Here is a 20127-nt window from a genome sequence, read left to right as displayed (position 1 = left end):
CTATCTGACCAACCTGATTGATGATTGACAGATTCCTTTCAACTTGAATTATCTGGGGATTCTTTGGGTCAAGAATTATTTTTGCTTTCTGTTTATTGACAGGCAATACTGAATTGAAACATCTTCCTCAAACAACGAAATTTGAAATGTATTATTAAAACTGAATGCACTTAGACTCTTCATGAAAATGTAGAAGGACAGAAAGTAAGAGAGACTTTTATGCTCCCTTAGATTTTTGGGATATTAAATGTTATTTCAGATAATGAGTTTCTGGAAGATGTGGAACTAATAAAGTTTTAAAAGTATTCCATCCTGGGGTTGTGGTGTCTTAGCTTTGGTTCTCCCTCTCCTCTGTCCATGTGACTAATAATCTTTGAGGTTTGGAGCACAAATACTCCTTTTCAAAGTCCAGCAGAGCAGCCACTCTTTCCTCTGGCCTTATAAACATCAACTGTAAGAGAAGAATGAATATATTAAAAACTGTAACCTCTAGCAGCTGACTGTGAAAAACAAGGTGAAGATAATGAACTACAGCTCTTCCTGCTACTCGGAAACAGAATTAGGAATGATTCTTGCTTTGGTTTCTGGCATATAAAAAGATATATTGACTTAGTATTTGGGTTTTTTAATTCTCATTGGGAAAATTGCAGAGCATGGTAAAACAAGGTACCATTTACAGACCTTTCTCAGTATCTAATACAGGTATATTTTTTATAGGAAACATATGCATTGTATATTTCAGATCTGGTATTAAGAATCATTACTACAATTGCTTATGGCAGAGCATTTAAAAACAGATCCAAACGTGATTCTGTGTGATTAAATCATGCAAGCAGTTGTCCTGCACAGGTGCTGTAAGATTTTGAAGTTCTGTTTCTTGTTAGTTGTGGTCTTTCCCAGTTTCTGATGCTGTCCCTCCTTCAAACCATGAAGAAACCCATAAGGAAAGCCTCTGTGTACAGATCCAAAAGTATTGATCATCTTTCTCAAAAGTTATTTCTTTCTTTTCTGGCTACTGCTTGCCAGTTATCATTGCTGAGGGCCCACCAGCCTCTTACTTAATTTCTGAGCTCCAGTCATCCATCTGTGCTTGAATCAAAACCTAAAGCTAATTATTGCATATTGTTTGAGGGGAGAATCACCTCAAACCATCCATTGGAGAATTATCCAAACCATCTTGTTTTGCTTTATACCATTTTTTACTCTTCTTTCCCATAGCACCTTAAACATCCTCAACAATATTTCGTCAACAGTAAAATATCTCTAAATGGAAAGCCTAAAAACCCCACATTTAATTGTTCTGTATAATTCAAGTTCTGCTCTTGAGAACAGATGATTCTGTGTAGACTTCCTGAGGTGTATGGCATTTGCATATTTGTATAGAGAGGCTGGACTTACTGCAGTTATTTTTATATTCTAGAGAAGATTTACTGCTTGTGACAGCACTTTAGAGTGTGAAGTATCTGCCTACTTTATTGTAGAAATGTAATTGTGCTGAAGTGGAGGGGAATCAATTTAAAAGTGCGGGTTGAAAATGAGGAATGTTCATCCAATATTTGTGTGATAAGTAGGGAATAATTCAATTCAGCACAATCATACTTGAAATATATACCCATTTAAAATCTATTATTGTAATTGCATTAACTATTACAACAGAACTAGCCAGATGGATTCTGAAAAGTATATTGGAGTTACCAATTTCTATTGGAAGAAAACTTGTGGACCACTTCTACTGGAAATTGTGGATTAAATTTAAATATCTGAAGTTTTAATGCTTTGTTATGCTTCAGGTTTAGTTTCTTGACTTCTTTTGTTCTGTGCTGAAGAATCAGGTATAGGAATCATCCTGTCTGAATTATCTAGGATGACATCAGAACTCATTTTTATTATTGGGATGAAGTGTCAAAAGACACAACATCATATATTAGTCACCATTCTTTAAAAGGTAAGGTAAAGTTACATCTTCTTCAGACACAAAAGGTAGCAGTGGTCAATGGCTTTTTTGAAAGAATGGGGAGGTACTGGAATATTCTCTCATTAATGACCTATCCTGAGTAAGGTTTAGTGCTCTAAGAGCCATAGAAGTGCATGTTAAATGCATAGCATCTACTACTTCATTTCACAATCACAGCGTTCCTTTTCTTGCTGATGGATCTGGGGTTCATCAAGTTTGAAGGCAACTAAATAAAACACAACTTCAGTCTGCTTTAATCACGAGTGGAAGTTACTGAATGTTTCATAGTTGTTCATGGTTGGAGTTGCTAGGGCAGATGTGCAATCTCCATCTTGCATCACATTAATCTCATTCAAGATCCTTTAAAGATCTCCAGAGAGAAGAGCTCCTGCAGTGCAGAGCTTGAAATACAAACCTTTTTGTCTGGGACTATTTAGAATTTGGCATGGCTATCAGTTTTAGCCATCTTCATGGTAAGGTTGATTTTCACTGAAAAGGACAATATCTTTTAAATTAAAGCAGGACTAGGGAGGGAAATTGACTTCAAGCCCTGTGGAAAAGCTGCTTTGATTATGTTACATTACCAACCTGTGGCTGTCCCAATACAAAATAAGAAATAAATTGAGGAAGTAAAATAACAGATAGCTTTTAAAGGTTTTTTTTTTTTTTAAGTAGTTCAAAATAATTTCAGATGTTTAGTCAATCCTCTATTCACTACTTTGCCTACAAATAACCTATCTACTTTTAGTTTTGTTTTCCCTTGTTTTCTTTGATCCATGCAGATTTATTTGTATATGGATGTGGTGTGTGCACATCTACAGCAGAAGCTATAACAGCAAGAGTGGGTTTTCTGTAGTTCTGGTAATCAATATCTGCACTGCCTGTCTGTGAAGAACAGACTCATCCCTCTCTTCCTTGCTGAGCTGATGACCAGTTGCACAGTGTAGCTAAACACATTTGTGGTTCCACAGAATGAAAGGTATTTACATTTTTATTGCACAGGTTGCACATCATTCATAGTTTTGACCTTGGGTTACTTCTGTTGAGACTGAAACTTTATGGCCAGTGAATATTTGTATGTATATGGATTTCCTCAAGACTCACATTAATACTTACCCAGATTTTCTGGGCTTTGGCATTTTCCATAATTTCACCCCATGTCCCTCTAAAACATATGAAGTTTTCCTTGAATTTGACTTGTCTATTGTGCTCTTTACCCATGTTCATGTTTGCAGTAATAGAGCAAACCTCTATGGAATGGAAAACGTGCAAAGTTCCCTTATCAAGGTGCTCTTGTCTCAACTGTGATATATTAATTCTTCGTGGCTCTGTCTTTTCATTAAATAGTGTTCTTAGCTGCTGGCATGGCATGTGAATGTTTTATTTCATACTGTTCACTTGGCCACCCAGGAGACTGCTCTCAATTCTGGCACTCTTAGCATATTGTAGAATGGCAAAAAAGTTAATCTATCCTATATATCTTATATACATTATGTAACAATACTACATAGATATTAAATATTATATGGAGAGTATAAGCATTAGATACAATAAGAATGATCCAAGTTCTAAAGAAATAGTTGGACCATGAGGAAAACAAACAACTTTTGTGGGTGGATGTTGTCTAGATGCTGTTCCCCTTATTTGCACACTTTTTAGTTAAATTTTTGGAGGAGAAAATGTACATCCTTGCTAATTTCCCCCTACAATTCTCTGTGCATGCCCATGCATCTTTTTTGTTCCAGTGGAGTAAAGTTCAGAAAAGACTGCAATGAAGTCACAAAACCCATTTAAACAGAAACCTGTAGTAGTGCCTAGGAATCTTCACCAGTAATTCAAAAACATAGAAACTTCTTGTATGGGTAGGATGGTGTGTTTCGAATGTGCTTTTCAGCTGTGGAAACTACAGATTTTGGAAAAGTTTGAGTAGCCAAAGCCTGGCACTGTGAAGGCTTCTGTTCACCTTCTCCTCAGAAAGGTCATGATAGAGTTGGAGTCCATCATGCATTGCTAGATTTTCATCCATTCCTTATTCTGGTTTTTCAGGCTTTACTAGTGCTGCTGTATTCTTGTTCTTAAGAGTACATGCAGCTGACAGTGGCCATCTTCAAGTGTTACTGAAGGCTAAACTGAGCAACCACTGATGTTGTAGCTAATTCTTGGTAAGGAAAAAAATTGCAAGTGGGGGAGACTGCTTTCCTCAAGTGTAATATTTACAGTTTCCCACATACTTGGCTTATTTCAATTTTATGAATGGTATTAGGGGACCTCAATCTGTTGCAGCCCACAGAGAATTTTGCCTCTGAGCTGCTTAAAGCTGTTGTAAAGTACTTCTGTCCTGGCAGCCTTGTGGAGCTGAAGCTGTTGATCCCCAGCAAGTTCCTCAGGACAGCCGGTAGAAAAACAGGCACGTTGTTAGACATTTGTTACAACTTCTTTTCTTTTCCTCCCTCCCACCCCCCCTCAACATCCATTTTCTGCAACTAGCATTTTTCCAGGGAAAAATCTATTTCGGTGGTAAATTACTGCTCTGCTGTAACCACCACGGGCAGGAGAGGTCACTCTGTCACTTTGGCAGTCCTATTACACAGCCGGAGCTGGGGCCCTGTGAGCCACCAGCGCTCATTGGTGTGAATTGAATTAATGAGAGGAGGAGAGCACCCTAATGGCAGCAATGCCTCAAGCAGGGAACCAGACAGCAGGATCCCAGTGCCAGGGATACAGAGTGTGTATCCACTCAGGGCGTGCTTGGGCTGTGGGTTCTCAGCCTGTTTGGAAATGCTCCTGAGAGAGAATAAAAGCTGGGAACTGCAAAGTGAAGGACTGGAGTGCATGGAGCTGTCCCAGGGAGAACTTGATCCTTGGTTGGAAGTTGTCTCAATTTTCCTTGTTATAATAGAATCTGTTCCTTTCTCTTGAAGATAGTTTGACTTTTCAAAGTAAATAGGAGCATTAAGTGCAGTAAAATGGCTTTAATCACTAGTATTACTACATGGAAGACAAAGGGAGCAGATCTGCTGTTTTAAGATTATACATTTTTAATTATGAGAGCTTTTCTGTAACAGGTCCCATTTCTATTTAGAGTTGTGTTTTAAGCAGTCTGCTACATTGGAGATCTTTGATATTTTAAATCGTGTGTAATTTTCTCATTTGACAGTGTTACTAGCATAGTCTGGCAGCACAGCTTATCAGAATCCTGTCTTCTCAGCATTGTGAATTTGTTCATATTCTAAAACTTCATTTTTTGTTAAATTAACAAATCAATATCTAAAAGGATCAATGGATTTGGTAGCAGCTGGCTTAATCTCAGCAGAAATGGATTGCTGCCAAGCTCCATGTTGCTGTTTAAATTGATTCAGCCAAACATCTTTTGCTCAAAAAGTCAGTTGTGTGAAAAAAATACATTTTGTTTAAAAATGGCATATAAAATTGGCAGTCCTTTGTACATGTGTGCACATGGACACACACACACTTTTTTTTTTTTAAGAGACCCTAGGAAGCAGAAATTACTTTACTGAAGACACCATCTCAGCACTTTCTTATGGGTCATTTTGCCCAAAGTTGGTACTGCTGTTTATGAAAATGAAAGAGCATTTAATTTTTTTCTGTGTTGGTTATGTGTTGGTTTTCTGCTCTACATGTGTAAGCATTTGGTACTGCTCTCTATTTTCCCAGTCATTCAGCATATACATACAATACAGATAATTTTCTTTTTTGTCTCTGAATGCCAACTGAAAGATAGCTAAGTACACAGTAGGCACTTTACAATCTTTATCACACACCATTAGACACTCATGTACTATAATAATGATCTTGATAATTGCTCTCTCACCTCACAGCACACCTGTGACTCACTTAATACATTTTTGGATCTTTTATATAAATGAAATCTCCTAATGAAAATTCTAATAATGGTGACTGGTGAACATATAAAGTGCCACATGTAGAACTGTGATTTAAATGGGTGTGAAGCATTAGAAATTCCATCTGTTTCACCACTGCCCAGGTATTTTGGGCATTTCCTTGACTTCAAATCCAGTATTGGAATCCCTTCAAAAAGGCTTCTGTATTTTGCTGACCATTATAATTCAAACTGGTAGCTTGACCCAATTTAGACGACTATAGAGAATAAAACACAATTGTTGGGCTAACCCTGGAAACATAACAGGCAGTTACCTTGCACAAAGCTGGTTCCTGAAGGGTTGCCCAAAGGCTGTTGGATTTCTCCCTGAATTTCTTTTCCTGCTCTTCCTCACATTCTCTAATTTTGGCAGGATGAAGTGAAACAAGCCCAGTGCTTGGACTGTGCCAGGGCTGTGTGCCCCTAAGATGAGACATTATGCCCTTTATTTTTCTGGCTGCTGTGTATCAGCAGCTACCACAGCTTTACCTGACCAGCACACCTTCCTTCTCAAATCATCTGCTCATGAGGGTTTCTTTCAAGGCTGACATTTTGAACCTTGCTTCAGAGCATCTGTGCTTGAGGATGCATCTCAGCTCATGTTGAGCAGCATGGGCACAGAGAGCCTCTGTCCCACCTAGTGACAAGCCAGCAGGTATCAGAGACTCTGTGGAGCAAGCCAGGCTGATGCAGGCTTTTTATGGAAGCATCCTGAAAGCCCTGGAAATCTCCCAGTCTGATGAAAGACTCCCTTCCCATGACAGTCCTAGGACCTCTTGTGGTAGATCTGAAAGGTCTCAAGCACCACTAACAGCTTCATTGCTCTGGGGATTCTGACTCACTTCTGATCATGTCCCTTCGTGACAGTGAGCTGTAAAACAAAGGTTCCCTTCTCTTTTCTGTTTCCCCTTTCCACCTGCAGTTTTTTTGGACAAGTTGTCATGGTAACACACTACCTGAGGCCAGGCTGAATTGTGGTCACTGATACTTAGGGAAGCCGTGACTGAATTTATACCTGCCTGCCTAGCCCAGTCTCCCCATCCCTTTTCAGCTACCACTTTCCTTTGGCATAAAAGCTCTGCTTGTGTGGCTCCACATAAGTTTGGGGGAGTTGGGATCAAAGGAAAGAGATCTCACTATGGTTATTTCCTAATGCTATTGGGAATGTGTTCAGTCTTCAATTCCCTCTTAGCATTTTGACTTTAGACTACAGCCCTTAAAATGCACCAGAACTGGGGGTTAGGGATGCCCACAGTGTGGCTGTACCTGTGAACAACACACCTGGAGGTGTCTGCAGTGACTAATGGGTTGTATTCCCTCCACAATAAGCTCACCGTGTTCTGGAGAGAGGCAGAGCATGGTGTGTTTCCTTCACCTCGTTGTTCAAATTGTCATTACCAGCACCTAGCAATTCTCTCCTGTCACCCTAATCCATCACAATATTTCAGTGGGATGGAGAGTGGCAGGCGATAAAATGTCTCCTGGAATATAAATCGGCTCCTAATTTGTTTTTCTCTAAGCCATTATTTCTTGTGTGATGGTCTTCTCCCAGGTGTTTCAGGCCTGTCAATCAGTTGCTGCAGGCACTTGTTTTGCTTTCCCAGGTTGTGCTATCTCTGGACCTGGCAGTAACAGAGTGAAACACCCAGCAGCTGTAATGCCATGTTAAACCCAAACAGAATTCAAAACTTGTCACAAACAGAATCTGAAACACAAACTGCATTAGCAGAAGGGTAAAGTGTTCTGCACCAGGACCTAGCTCAGTTCCCTGGGTGTTGATGAAAGAGTGCTCTGAGCTTCCTGATCACTGGTGGAAAATTAGTTGCTGTGAGACGTTGACTGATGGAATAGGAATGTCTGTGCTTTCCATGTCACAGCAGAGCATTTTGGGACAGTAACAAGAAGTTCTGTGCTTCAGTGCTTTCTGTATCTGCATTACAGAAATTTGCCTCATAGGTGTGCTCTCTGTGCTTTTGCTGGAAGTTACATTCACTACTTGCTCATATGCTGAAGGCTGACAGAACGAACTCCCTGACTGATTGATTTCCAAGTAATCATCTTGTCCAAGAGGGATTGATTAGTTCTGCTTCGTTTGTGAGCAGGTCTCAGAAGATCCTTTTCTTAACACTACCAGAGCACTCAGCAAGCCACCAATGCTCCTGCACTGATTTCAGTCACAGGGAATTCTGTGATACCACTGGCTATCCAGCTTGCAGAATGAGATGGACAGAACTGGTCTGTAGCGCTTAAAAACACGAGTTATAAAAACCCAAAGCCCATTAGGTTATGTAATAAAAATAAAATTAAAATACTGGTATCTGGCATACAGTCAAAAAAACTAAATTAGGCTAGTAGCTAATTTACCTTATTACAATTTAGTTGGCTGTTTTCTTAGCAGTGCCCAGTTAATATTCTGTGCAAATGCTTACATGAAGTGTCCAGGTCTGTGTATTGACAGCACCAAATCATCTCTCTCTCTCTCTCTCTCTCTCTCTCTCTCTCTCTCTCTACTATTTCTTCTGTCCTTTGGTACAGAAGACCCCATCAACTGCATCCTCCTTCCTAACCATGAATGCCTAAACCACAGGATCCACCTTTTCTAAGTTCTCAATAAATTAACAATAATTTACTAGATCAGTGAAAACAACTAGTCAATACTAGCAGGTTACAAACTGCTTGCAAAATTCAGGACTAGGGTTTGCTAAGGGTTAGGGTCAATATATTATTATTATATCTTCATTATTGTTTGTACTTCTCATTTGATATATAGTGCATCACCATCTGAACAGACCTCCTCTGCAATTCAACAGCTGGGCATTTTAATGTACATATAAGTGCTCCTACAAATTGTCTTATACAAAGGAAGTGCTGGCAGTTGCCAGGTGTTTTTCTCCAGTTAAAAGTACTGACAAATTCTATTTCTTTCTGTTCTGGGTAAAGTCTACAGTCAGTAAAAGGCTGCATTTTTCCTGTAACACCTTTTTGTCTTTGAAGCCCAAGAGAAACCACCAGTCATTTGTTCAGGTCAGTTCTATTTCTGTGTGCTTTGCTTGAACTTAACGTGGCAAAGAAGTAAAGAAAAAAGTATCTCCCATGTCCCTTGAATTATTTTAGTGCACTGAGATGAGTAAAAGTAAGACAGAAGCCATGGCACATTGCATCTGATGAAATAATGTTCAATTTGTCACGGAATTTTAAATCCTGGCCAGTGCACTACTAACATTGACCCTGAAGGTACCCTTGCCAGCTTTGCCCTGCCATTAGGAAGGCCACAATCTCCTAGGAACATCATTCTCATTCCACGTTTCTGCTTAGTGCATACCAGGCTTGCCCAGCAGAATGGCAATTTGGCACTCTAGCTGGAATCCCTCCCTTCCGCTTGATATTGTGTAATAAAGTATATATTGCATCAAATTGAATACTTAATAAAACCAAATCCAGCCCTAACTTATCGTAAATTAGTCCAAATAATAATTAAGAAGCAACAACCTCTCCTTTGAAATTGATCATTAGCTCTCCATCATTGCTTTGAATGTGGGGGCATCATATTTTTTATGTAAACAATGCACTAACAGCAGGCTGTGCTAAAATGCATAACCATCACTTGCAACAGCTTGTCTGGCTGGTTATGCATAAATTGCTGCAATTCCAGCTGCTTTCTCATTCCACTGTGTATCAAACACCTCACCTTTGCTTCTGTATGTTTTAGAGAGAAGATGAGAGACAGATGATAGATACTGTTAGTAGTCATTGAAATATTTTTGTAGGCAAACAGGCATTCCTGCCTTGGGGGTTGTCTTGGGGATTTTAGAATCTTACCTTATCTGTGTGGAGATTAACACAAAAAAGTATCTCTTCATCTTTTTATGGTTTAGGGCTGTTTTCAGAAATCTAGGCAAACTTGAATATGTAGACTCTAAGGAGCCATGAAGGGATTACTGCTGTTTGTGGTGTGAATAGAGTTCCTTCTTTTTATCTGGTTTTGAAAAGTCAAGTTACTTTTTTAATACTTGCACTTTGCTACTGGCTATGAGAGGGGATAATCCAAGGACTTTGGTGATCCCTCCCATTTCCCTCAGATGTGGTGTGGTGTCTCCCCAGCCTCATGGGCTCCCTGGCAGTTCCTGGAGAGGGTGGGAAGGCACTGGTTTGTGTCTTTCACCTCCCTCAGGTGTATAAGTCACACTGTGCTGAGCCATGATCTCGTCTTCATGGCTCTCATAGGATGCCACACCAAAGTGAGCACTTAGAAATTCGGATGAGCTCTCTTCCATCCTGCTGGGGGTGAGCTGTGACTGCTGCTCGTTAGGATTCAGTGACAATCTGTGTCTTTCCCCAATGTCCTGAGTGTTGATACACCTGGTGAGCATTAGCCTCAAGGCTAGGAGGGTTGTTGCAGCTGTAGTGCACTATCAGCACAGCCTGGAACTTCAATTTGTCACAACCACCACAGGAGTTCTTTCCTCTGCCTTCTATTAAAGAATCTTTTCTAAAAGCTCTCACAGAAATATTTTCTTTCTGAATTAAGAATTGAATTTAAAGTTCCCCCTGGCTTTGACTTGGACTAGATGAACATGTAGTGGTTCTGGTGCAAACATTTCCATTTTCAACTAACCCCTTGGGAAAATACAGCTCCTGTTTCAGCCTTCTGGGGTAACCAGCAACCCAAGTGAGAGAGAGCAAGAGAAATCACAGATGTTGCTGAGGTGGCTTACTTAGTGTGAACCAGGATGAACTTTTGGTATTTACATGAATGTTTACGATTAATTTTTTCCTAACCTCCTGCTCAGCCCTTCAGGGGAAAGGCTGACGTTGCAATCTGGAGGCTGATATTGCTGAGTTTCATTAGATTACAGGGAAAGGAGATTTTCCATCTTCCCACACCTCTTGCCAATTAAGATTAGGAGTCTTATGGTTGATTCAAATCTCATTATTCCACAAACATCATTAAGATTGTGTGTACTTCAGTTTTGCAGTAGAAAGCAGTCTATAAAGAAGCAGTTGTAATATTAGGGATGAAATTGTAAAGACTTAATTGGGATAGTGAAGGAGATACTAGAAGCATTAGGAAGGCTAACACTTAATGTACCACTGAACAGAGGTTGCTTCCAGTTTTCTATTTCAGCAATATTATAACATAGTACTCACAGACATGCTCTTTGTTCAGACATTTTTCTGTTCTTATGCTTTTTGACTGCTGTCTTAAGCTCTTCTTCTGTAAAAAAAAAAAAAAAAAAGAAAGAAAAAGAAAAAAAGAAAGGAAAAGAGGGTCTGAGGTCATTGTTTCCTTCCAAATATTATCAGAAGTGACAGACTACTTGACAGGCCTCTTTGTGTGGTGTTTGTATGCCTCGACTGTGTAGCCATTCTGTATGAAAGAGACTGATTAGGATCCATTCTGCAAGCACAGTATTTATAATTTTTGATGGAAGAAAAAGGGGGATGAGCATGGAGAAAATGTGTAATTAATTCCAATTGATTAGAAATATTATAGGTTTGTAGCCTGAGATGATGTCAAGCACAGTATCAGAGATGATGTATATGTTTTTGCAGACCAATGCTACCTCTAAATGAAATTACCTGTAACTCCAGTCCTGTGTCTTTCTTAATTGCACTGCCAGTCAAGCTCCTCTGTATCAGCTGTGATAGATTTGAAATGTATACATGCAAATTTAGAACTGAGATGAGACATATTAATTTCATATTGATTTCCATTTTTGATCTAAGCTTCTGCTTCCATTGAACCCTAAAACATTTATCATTGTAAGAATTACAAATCTAAAAAAATGTTATTTACTATCCTTAGTTAATATAAAATAATCTTTTCATTTTAAGCAATGATGCATTTCATAACAAAACAAGTTCTTGTACTACATAAATGGCATTAAGGATCATCTAGGGGAAAAGTCTCCATTTTGGTTTTTTGGTTTCTCTGAGTTATCAAATTCATCTTCCTGTAACTTGTTACCTGGGAGACTGATCTCCACTTTGCTACAAACCCCTTCCAGGTGGTTGTAGAGAGTGAAAAGGTCTCCCCTGAGCCTTCCCTTCTCCAGACTAAACACCCCCAGCTCCCTCAGCCACTCCATGTATGGCTGACTCTCTAGAAATATTTTTTTATTCCCAAATAAATTAGTTTATCTTTGTGCATTCATTAAAAAAATTCAGTACAGAATATAGGTGCGATATTATGCCCCAATACTCATAAAAACATAATGAATAGATTAAAAAAAAGGCACATTCTTGAATAATAATGTAGAAGGAAAGGCCAGGAAAAGCAGCTTGAGAGGTGAGAAAGATCGTGATGGTAGACAAGAAAAATTTCAAATTTTGAGAATGAAACCAGTATGGAAGCAAATAAATGATCCATGGTGTCACTTTAAAATAGGTGATCTTTGAAACAGATCTGGAAGTTTCTAAGCAAAAAAAAGTTATCTCTCATGCACAAAAAGCGAATAGATAATCATAGTGATAGTTACCAATGACCATACAGTCTGATTGTTATATCTAAGTTATACTTAAAATACTCTCTAAATGCTATGCAAAAAAGGGTAACAATTATATATATATATATATATACACACACAAATATATGTATCATTTATCTATTTTTCTAAGACTAAACAGATATGGATATGTGACTTTATACAGTAATTGAATATGTACATGTCAAGTGTAGTTCCATTATCGTGCCGTAGTTTAACAGAGTGGCTGTTTGTCTCTCTTGAGTTTTCTATTAAATTAGTCTGTAAAATGAAAAAGATGCCAAGTGGTACAGTCCATTGTTATTCTTTAGATGAGCACAGATCCCTGAGTTTTACAGCTGCAAGTACTGAAAGAGCAGAGGTGTCTCACTTGCTGTCAGAACTGTAGCCCCTGCCCTTTGTCTCACAGCCATTTTGCTCACAGTATGAGAAAAACGTGAATGTAAGCAAAGGGAAAAGATGAACATTGACCACATACAAGGAATCTGCCACCCCCAGGTGTGAAATAAATGTAATGTTAACTGCTGTAAGGCTCAGACACAACCAGAGTCCATAGATCAGTAGCTCTCTTGCTCCCTGTCCACACCTCAGCTAGAACAGCAGATATTTATCCACTCAAAAGCTCTCTGTCCTGCACACTTCTTAATGAGTACTTAAAAGTTGAAATGGAGTTGAACTCTACCAGAATTCAATCCACAATCTGAAAAAGAATGGCAATGCAGCTTTGGTAGTTGTCATTTTTGTAGACCACACAGTCCTAACTTTGAATTTTATTTTCCTTTAGGTGGAGGGATTATTCTAGTTATGCCTGATCATCTGTTAAAAGTGTACAATAACAATATATATAAAAAAGTGTGGTTGTCTTTAAACGTTACTAACAACACATATGCACATTAAAAAAATGAAATATTTTGCTTTCAGAATGAAAACTATTGTATGAATTTACATACTTAAAAATAGCATGATATCATTTTTACACTACTAGGGTGATGCTAATAACTTCAAAAAAAGGAGGCAAATTTCATGCAAAATCTCTGTCTGATTGTATGTTTACACCTGTGAAGAAAACTGGTAAAAAAGAATAAAGTAAATTCAGTTGTAGGATGAGCTTATGTGCTGTTTTGGGATATTTGGCTCCTCTTTTAAAGAGCTACAGCCCCTCCTGGCCTGTGATTTGTGAGGTTCTGGCACCTGTAGCCATGATAATTAACTGCTAGAAAATCTTGAATAAGTCCCATTGACCTCTCTAAGCTTGAGGTTTTGATTGGGGTTTTTCCAGATGGGAATAATGATGTTTTACTCATTGGAAAGTACTTAACACTGTAGTGTGCATCCAGTGAAAAGTAGAAATAAGCCTCTCTGGTAGTTCTTTGGCACTTTTAGGGAAGATTCAGATTTTATGTAGATTTAATGTGTTTTTGCAGTAATGCTTACCTGTGTTCTTAAGCTCAAATTTCCCTGTCAATACTAGAAATCTTGCTGGAGGGAGCATTTTTCATATCAACCTGATTGTTTGAGAATTCATATTAAATTTGTGGTTCATCTCTGGGAGATACCTGTGAAATATCAGAGTGTTCAGTAGAAATACTTAGCTCTGATACTTGTCATCAATCATGTGAAATATTCTAGACACAAGGATTGAAGATTTATCCCACATAACTACTTTGGTGAAACACAAATTAGAAACCCTGTTCAGCTAAAGGGCACCTTCATGATTTTTGCTTAATTAAAATGGGGTTGGATTTGCATTATCAAAGGATTTATTCCTGTCTTAGAAGGCCAGTAGGTGAATATTTGGGACAGTATTCAGAGCTTTCCCTTTGGTTACCAAGGCATTGCCTACACACTGAAATTCACACAAATCTAAATGCTGCAGTGGTGATGGTTGGGAGAAGTTGGCAATGTTTGCTTATGAAATTTAAAAAGGGGAAAAAAAAGAAGTTGGTGTCATCTGTTCCTATGTAAATACAATTCAATAGTTGCTATAATCTGGGGTTAAGTACTGCAAGTGGTTCTACATGGATGTGGGGGAACGGGAAAAGAAAAGCTAAATGGACTAATTACAGAATTTTATGTGTTGCTTCCATAGAAGAAGTGTTATTTGAATACTGTGTTAGTTGCTGACATAAATCACAGAATTTTTATTCACAAGTACCACATTGTTCTACTCTATGCCTTAAAACAGTGATATAATAGAATGAAATTACATAAAATTTGGTACAGTAATGTAGAAGATACAAAGATGGGTTGAAAATAAGTTTTAATAATCGGGATTATTTGCCTGTGACCTTGTGGGTATTCAGAGATAATGAAAAAGAAAGTGGTATTTGGTTCTCACAGAAGCATGAGTACTTCATTTCCAGTGGTAAGTCAGATCTGAAATAGTCTGGAAGTCACTAACCATGTTTGCTATGTTTAAAAGTCAAGCTTACATGCTTTTCTGCAAACACAGCAAAAAGGATTCTGTTTCAAAGGCCAAATGTCTGATTTTATGAGAACATTTTCCAGCATTTTTCGCATCATGAATTGCACAGCTTTACAATTACATATCTGCTTTGGGGCATTTATATATTCCCCATGATTACAGTAATTTTGTTTATGTGTCCAAGTCACAAACTCCTGACTTGTGCATGCACATAAAGCACATGGGCCTTGAATAAATCACACATTCAGATCTTTACCTGAATGTGCCATTTTAGTAACCATAATTAAAAAATCAAGTATAATTTTAAGCCTCTCTTTTTAAAGAATATTGGGTTATTTAAAGTATTTCTTAAAGTGGGTTAGATTGTATTCTCACTGCTGTTGCTTCTTGCTAATTATATTAATGTAAAAGAGACAGTTACACAGAGAAAAAGAAAATATATCATAGCTTTAGCTGATCTATTATAAAAGTAATTGCTGCAGTGAAAGCAGTGAACCAAAAAAATTTTAGCTTTAGATATTGTCATTAAAAACTGCAATGTTTACAATGTATAATAAGGCCATAACAAGAAACTATAACCTTGTAAACAGGAACTGCAGTGTTCTTCAGATTTTTATTATTAATAATTGCCTGTAGGGATATTCCATTCCTTCAAGATGAGCCTTCTCTAGAAAGCTGTTCCACAGTTTTGCAATAAAGCAGTGAGTCATGGCAGGGGGAGCTTTTGTAGGATTTCAGTGCACACCCTGAGTGTTCTCAGAGGCATGAAGCCAAGTGGCATTAATTATTTGAGAATTGCTCTGCTAACTTACTATTGTTACACAGAAAATCAGTCTGACATAATGCCAGCCAACAACAAACATCATTGCAGCAACAGTCAGGCTGGAAGTTTTGGTACTTATCAAAAGTGGGAACAGCCTCACAAAAAGTGCTTCCAGAAAATCCCACGTGCAAAGCAAATTGAGAAATAGCTATCATAGGAATTAATTAACCCAGGCTAGCAGATTAATTTGTTATGGATAGAGAAAAGTGCATCTGCAGATTCCAATGGGCTGTTCTTGCAGAGGAAAAAGAGAAATCCATGACTAACTACTCACCATGTGTACAGAGTTGAAAACAGAAAGGTTTCACATTCTAGGGGGAGGAAAAAGAGAAAATGGGGAGAGGAATGACAGAAACTACAGTTTGTGATATTGATAGAAGGGACAGAGAGGAAGAATAACACCTATATGATAGCATTTAATATTATATATATAATAAGGATATCATATGTGTGCCAAACTGCTCTCCATGGATCAGCAATTTTTGTGTATATATATATCTGGTAAAAAGGCACTTTATGTGTTGTACCTCTATCTGGTAGGGGCACTTTGAATCTTTCTAATAGTGAGAGGTATTTTTCTAGCATTTGGTTAATATGTTCAGACCAGGAGATGATGATTTTTGAAATGTTCTCACCAGCAGATACAGGAGATAGATAATGTACAAAAGGAATTAGCCACAAAATGGATCTGATCTAATCAGACCATTTTTTCCTCTTGCAGAAAGAAATATTTGCTATGGGCTAATGTCTGTTTGCAGTGTCTCCTGATAGTTTTCAGCTGTTCATGGGAGCAGCAATGATTCTGTGAAAAGAGTTTTCATGTCATTTCAAGTTGGACACAAATTCCTCTTGAAACGATACAGAGAAATTCCAGCAAACACAGCTTCCTTTTTTAGTTATAATAAATTTCATTTCTTATTGCTGCATTCACCACAGTGTTGAGAAACTTATCACACTCCTGCCTTATGCCTTCACCCAGAAGGTCTTCCAAGTACAGCTATAGCCTAACCACTATTTCAGCAATGGAACAATGATAAAAAAAGTTAAAATTAACAATAAAATAAAACATTACTGATATTACATTTTAAAAGAAAGAGTTTTCACAGCTACTGTAGATAGATTTGAAGACTAAGTGAGTAACTTTGCATTGCCCTGAAGTGTTCTCAGGGTTACATTTCTCCTTTGCTGTTTAAAGGTGATTGCTGGAGATGGCTGCTTGGAGTTGTAATGATATTTTCCTTCCATTCTTTTCCTGCAGACCTTCCTGATCCCAGGAGTATGCATTGATACAGTGCAGGAAATTACCTCCCTTCTTTTTCACTGCTGTCATGTTCCTCGATTACCATTTCTATTGTGTGCCCTAATTAGCCTGACTGATTCCTTTCATTCACTATCTTCCTAACACACAGTGATGTTCCTTTAAAAATTATGCAGAGTATAAAACATTATTTCTACTCTCTCCTTTTAGGGTTTATGAAATCTATCTAATTGTGGTTTTCCTATTGGTTTTATCCATAAAATATCAACAGAAATAAAGATTAATTTGGGTGTGAAGCAGTGCAGTTGAGTGTTTGTAGTTCCCACCTCAAGCAATTTATTGGAATTCAGGAATCTCCACCACAGAGTCAGCAGCACAAATCAGCAGAGGTGCATCCTGTGGGTTTTGTCTCTCTCCTTCCATCCCTGATAAAGCACCTCAAATCTTCCACATCCATTTTTGTCACTTGCCACTTCTGGGAGACTTTAGGAATGTCAGCTAAAGACACACTAAATTGCAGTAATTTGTGAAATAGCAACTTTTTTTCTTTTTTTAAAATCACTCTTTTGACTCATCAATATAGCTTATTAAACATGTTTAAGGGGTAATTTGAAGAGGTTGCAGACCCTCTGTGCAGCAGTGTAGCCTGTGTTATGAATAGAGGTTTTTTTAATGGATATTGCCTTTTATCTGTAGTTTGAGTGCTTGATATTTCAATGAGATGAACCTCTTTTCAGCTTCTTATAATTTTACTAATTTTGTATTCATTGATGCTGGAACACTGTTATATGGCATCTACCTGCTGTAGCAGTAAATTTTATTTACTATATTAGTCTGGAAAAAAAAATAATTCACCTAGTTCTAAAAATTAAGTGAAAAGGAGTTTTATCAGTACTGAAAACATTTTCCACTACTTTCTTTGAGCAGTACCTATACATTTAGAATTATATTTTTGGATTCACCTGGGCGGTGTAGCACAGCCCCCAGCTCACTGATGAGCTGTTGGATTGTATCTCATTTGACAGGCAGTGATGAAATTAATATCATTAATATCTTGTCTATATGTATTTTTTGGATAAACTTCAGATTCTTTTAAAACATGACCTGAATAATTTTTCAAGTCATTGCATTGAAACTTGTTTTATACAGAGAAAAACTGCATTGATGTGAACTGAAAATACAATTTGACATGTGGCAATTATCTCCTTTGTCATTTCTTCTAATAATTTTCATAAACAACCTCCAAAGAATATTGAAATATGGGAATGACAGAGAAAATAAGTCACTGGGGAAAAAAAGAATTAGCACAAAGAGGAAGAACATTTAATTTCATTCACCTATCTTCATTATGCAGTTATATTTGAAGCAGCAGCCTTACACCTGCCTCTTTTTGTCTCCTCTGCCTCGCTCCTCTCTAAAGTCAAGGGTATGAGTAATGCTCCTTTCTCTTCTCCAAATCTAAGAATAGAAATATTAGGGAGCAGAGATATTGGCAAGAGAAGAGATTGACTGCAGCATGTGAACACAGACACATTTCAGTGCAGACCAAAGCACCCAGAAATGTAACCCATCAAATTTAATGCAAACAAAAAAGGAAAATCAGTCTGTTGTCCTCTCAGAGTTGAGTTATTCTGTCACTAAATGTCCTAGGGGTTTCACCTGCTCTCCTCCTTACTATCTGTAGGAACTAAATCAAACCAGAACTTTGCTTTCTTGATACTTGATGTCTTTTATTTTTGTGGTTTCAACTCACCAGCATGTTTGATAATTTATTATCTGTGATGGTTTGCCCTCCTCCAGTGGATTCTTCACAAAGCCTCAGGTTTCTAGCAAGTCATCCTGCAGTTTCACTATCAGTTTGAACATGACCCAAAGTGAATCCCCCCCACAGTCCATTTGTGACCTGAATAAAACAAGAATCATGTGAGAAAGAAGAGATTTGAGATATTCATAATCTAAGGTTCTCTTCATACCTTTATTGTCCTAATTCTGTAATATCCTAATCTTGATTTGTGATTGTATTCTACCTTTTTAATATACAGCATCCAACTTTCATTGTTTTCTTTTTTCATGTTCTTTTCTATATAATTTTTTTTTCTTTTCTAGACACTTCTACTAAAGTTGAAATTGGTTAAAGTGTAATATCATAGTTCCTTCTTTCTGCACAGTGGTAGAATAGAATGGACCTGACTAGATTGCACTTTTTGTAAAGTGATCAGATAGCAGAGGCGTAAGAGGACTTTAAAATTGAAATCAGTCAGAATATAACAAATATTAAAGGTATCAGTCTCACAGGGCATTAGTGGGATTCAGTAAGCAAGGTTAAAAAAATAGATGAGGTGGAAATGCATAATAAATTGTGTGATTCAGAAAGATTAAAACTCCTCTTTCACAGCTACTGATGGTTGCCATTCATTGTAAATGACAACAGAGTCTTCTCTGGTTTAATTTGATTGATGAGTTCTCAGCTGGCTATAAAAAATCCATTTTCATGACAAATGCCTTCCCACCCACAGATCAACAGCGTCAGACATTGCTAAAAGTTGTTCCTAAGGTTCCTTTGGACTCATCTTGCTTCAACTAACATTGTCATGGTCAATTCAGATGTTGTGAAACTGAAACAACTGGGAACTGGAACCACCTTTGTGAGAATGCTTCTGTTTTTGAAAGAACGAGGTTTATGACCAGTCAGATGACCACTGTGTTTGCATTTTCTGGATTTTGGATCTATACATTGTACACCACTGAGGCTGGGGAAGAACTTAATGGCTCTAACAGCCTTGAGTAGTAAGACTCTTCTGCCAGAGAGCCCACAGATTAAACAAACCAACCTAAATGCCTTCTATTAAACATTAAATAATGGAAATTATATGTATTGCAAAATTTCTATCGTTTCCAAACCTCACAGTCACATCCTGGTGAAGCTGTAGCAGAGCACATTTATACATGTGTTATCTTTTATGAAGCCAATTAAATTATCAGCTTCTCTGCATGGTCTCTTGTATTTCATTGGAGAAAACTTTGAATTGTTCATTCTGATACCCTGCTAATTACTGAACCTTTAAGACAATATATTATCTTCCCTCAGGCTTTACAAAAGCCAGATTTCCTACAGTTCCTATAATTAGTAACTCACAAAGTCACTTTTGGTAGAAAATATTAGGGAAAAATAAGAGTGAATTGGAAGGTAGAAAAAATACTCTGTGGTAACACAGATAAAAACAAGCTTTAAGTGTTTTTGAGTAGCCATCATTAGAAACTTTTTCACATGATGGACAATT

At 37.7% G+C, this 20127-nt stretch overlaps 1 protein-coding gene across 9 annotated transcripts in view; it reads left to right on the top strand.

The window, feature by feature from the left end:
* Nucleotides 1-20127, top strand: part of EPHA6 (EPH receptor A6) — a 382511-nt gene that overhangs the window by 154191 nt on the left and 208193 nt on the right. The window lies entirely within an intron of this gene.

This window comes from Lichenostomus cassidix, chromosome 1 (genome assembly GCF_008360975.1).
Source record: "Lichenostomus cassidix isolate B80296 chromosome 1, HeHo_3.0, whole genome shotgun sequence".
NCBI classification, from domain to species: Eukaryota; Metazoa; Chordata; class Aves; order Passeriformes; family Meliphagidae; genus Lichenostomus; species Lichenostomus cassidix.
Note: the sequence above shows the minus strand (reverse complement) of the source record. Positions and strands in the feature narration are given on the sequence as shown.